Genomic DNA, 3,384 nt, shown 5'->3' with positions numbered 1-3,384 from the left:
GCACCTGGTGAAGGATATAGTCACACATGTTAGGTGGGGTTCAGATCGACAACGAAGGCGGTGTTGCCCTGCTACCGACCAAGTTATCCCTCCCTGGCTCGAGTGTTCGCTCGAGTAAGCCAGTCTAGACACTTATCACTATTAGGATTAAACTTAGAAGAACTGAAAATTCAAAATCTAGTTATCCCTATTAGGTGCCGCTTTATTTGCTTCATATGCATTTGACTTAGCGGGACTCAGGACAGGGGTCGAGTCTGTCTAGGACAGGTAACCTACTTTATAAAGACCAACATGTGCTTCCTACGTGCTCTTTGACATTTATTTGGAAGGCTATTTGTTTGTTGATCAGCTTTAGGCAATTTTAAAATGCAAGAGACTAAATTATCCTCACATTTAGTGAATCATTTTTTCAAAAAAAAAAAATTAAAAGAAGGGAAAATTTTAGTAACATGGTTTTACAGTCTTCATGAATTACGAAGCTTTGATTCTCATCTTAATGGGATACATAGGAAGTCCTTCCCAGGATACGACCCTATCTTTTGAAAAATTATTCATAGCTTTATTGAGAGATATTTTAAAAATATGATTACTTTCATAATTATTTTTCTTATCCTTAAATTCAATTTTTGTATATATATCTAAATAGCCCTGAATCTTTAGGGTTCATGAGGCTAAGTTTTTACAAAAATAAAAATATATATTTCAATAAAAAAATATATTTCAATAGCCCGGAATCTTTAGAGATCATGAGGCTAAGTTTTTACAAAATAAATAAAAATATATAAATTTTAACAGCCCTGAATCTTAAGGGATCATGAGGGTAAGCTTTTACAATTTTTTTTTTATATAAATCTTAACAGCCCTGAACCTCTAGGGGTCTTGAGGCTGATTTTTGTACGACATAATTTTCAAGAACTACACACACCTGATTCTCATATTAATAAGATACTTAGACAGTCCTCAATGGATTCGATGATCTGAAAAAAATTAAACTCTGACACATTAATTTTCTCCAAAATCAAAATATTATTAAGGTGGTTGGTTTGTGGCTAAGTTGGCTTCTCATCCATGTAACAGAGGTTCAGATAAAAGAGAAAAATGACCCGCAAAGAGGGTATAGGGTTTGACAGTGAGGAGGAGCAAAATCAGGTGATTTCGCAAGAACTAGCATCAATAGAAGAGATTAAGTTATTGAAACAACAAATGACGGAGATGCATCGAGCTTGGTTGAATGAAAAAGCCTCGCCTTCATCATCGAGCTTGGTTGAATGAAAAAGCCCCGCCTTCATCAATCCCTGGACTTTAGACCATGAATGATCCAAATTTTGCTCAAGCTCAAACTAGCGATCCATTTTACCCACCAGGATTTGGCCCATTTGCTAACGTGTCTAGCGTTGCTGGTACTTCTACCATGCATCCACCAAATTTATCTGTCACGAATAACCCGTTTTTCACTTCTGTAGCACCAGCTACTGCGGGCCTTCAATTGACAGCATATAAGAATATGGAGGAACCAAGTCATGAACCGTTATATTTTCCTGAAATGACTTTCAAACCTCAAAATCCACAATATCTTGCTCATCAACACGATTCTCCTATCGTGATTGAGAAGATTGTTAAGAATAAGGAACAAGATGAGATGACTAGGAAAGTAAGAAGCTTGGAGCAGAGTATGAGAAATATAAAAGGATTAGGAGGACCAAAAAGTTTCTCATACAAAGATTTGTGTATTTTTCCAGATGTCCAATTGCTGTTAGGGTTCAAAATACCCAAATTTGACAAGTACGAAGGGCACGGTGATCCAGTGGCACACTTGAGGTGTTATTGTAACCAATTAAGAGGTGCCGGAGGTAAACAAGAATTACTCATGTCTTATTTCGGTGAGAGCCTTTTGAGTTTAGCCTCAGAGTGGTTTGTGGATCAAGACATTGACAAGTGGAGTAGTTAGGATGACTTGGCCAATGAATTCGTGCAACAATTTTAGTACAATGTTGAGCTGATTCCTAATGAGAAATCCCTGACTAATATGAAGAAAAAGAACAATGAAAATTTTAGGGAGTATGCAATTAGATGGCGTGAACAAGCGGCTAGGGCAAAACCGCCAATGAAAGAAAGCAAGATAGTGGAGGTATTTATTCAAGCGTAAGATGAAACATATTATCAACATTTGTTACCTTCATTAAGCAATCCATTTATTGAGGTCCTCAAAATGGGAGAGATGATAGGGGATGGAATTAAGTCCAGGCGCATTATAAGTTTTGCAACATTAAAAGCAACTACTCAAGCAATTCAAAAAGGTTCAGGAAGTGTTGGGGAGAAGAAGAATGAGGAATATGCATCTACTATTATAGTTGGACAGCGGGAGCGGTCAAGAAGACCATGTCGTCATCGATCTCAGGCTCAAACCTAAGTTCATGCCGAAGCTCCACAAAATCACCTCCAAAGTCCATTATACTCCAATTCCCCACCTTCATATCTAATGTATAATGCACAACGACATGTTCAACCCCCATCTTACCCACAATGTCACACATCAACTCCTCAGAGTCATCCTCCAATTCCACAAATATAACAAAGCCCTTCTAGGCCGGATTTTCGATCCAAACCAAATAATGAAATGAGGCAGAAGTCGAGAGATAGCTTCACACCAATTGGAGAATCATATGCCAGTTTATTTCAAAGATTGGAACAAGAGGACATGATTACTTCTCTCCTTAGGCGCACTCTTAATCTCCGTTTAAGAAATTTTGATCCTAATGCACGATGTGCGTATCATTCTGATGCTCAGGGTCATCGTATTGAAGATTGTCGAGATTTGAAAAGAGAAATTGAAAAGATGATTCAAGATAGATCAATTATGGTATAGAACATTGACAGTGAGGAAAGCTCTAGTCATGTTGATATGCAAACCAGTGGCTAAGATGTCAAGCTCGGCAATTAGGAAGTCACTCCTCTTTCCTTACTTGGAAGGAGTTTTGATAGTCTGTTTTGTGTTCTTTCTGTTACCCGAATAATTTAAGGATTGTAGTTCGGGATCTATGTTGTCTTATTGTCTTATTGTTGTGTTCAAATCTTTCTATTTTCCTGTTAACAAAATATGTGTCCCTTTTGTTTTTCTTATTTAACTATATATTATTATTTTTTTCTCTCTACACATATTTTTTTCTTCTGTGGCAATTTCAGTGATATGATATGCATGTTGAATTTTTAGCCAGATCTTGAAACACAATCTAATGCCGAAACATTCGATTAAGAACCTAAAGATGAAAAAAAATATCCGAAAAAATAAGTAAAGTGTTGAGATGTTTTGGGGACCTAGTTACATCCTCACTTGAATGTTTTGAGGCAATCACTTTGTGAATAAAAAATAACTTGATCTTCAAT

The sequence above is a fragment of the Capsicum annuum genome, chromosome 3 (assembly GCF_002878395.1).
Source record: "Capsicum annuum cultivar UCD-10X-F1 chromosome 3, UCD10Xv1.1, whole genome shotgun sequence".
In the NCBI taxonomy this organism is placed as follows: domain Eukaryota; kingdom Viridiplantae; phylum Streptophyta; class Magnoliopsida; order Solanales; family Solanaceae; genus Capsicum; species Capsicum annuum.
The sequence above is the reverse complement of the archived record's forward strand: the minus strand, read 5'-3'. Positions refer to the sequence as shown.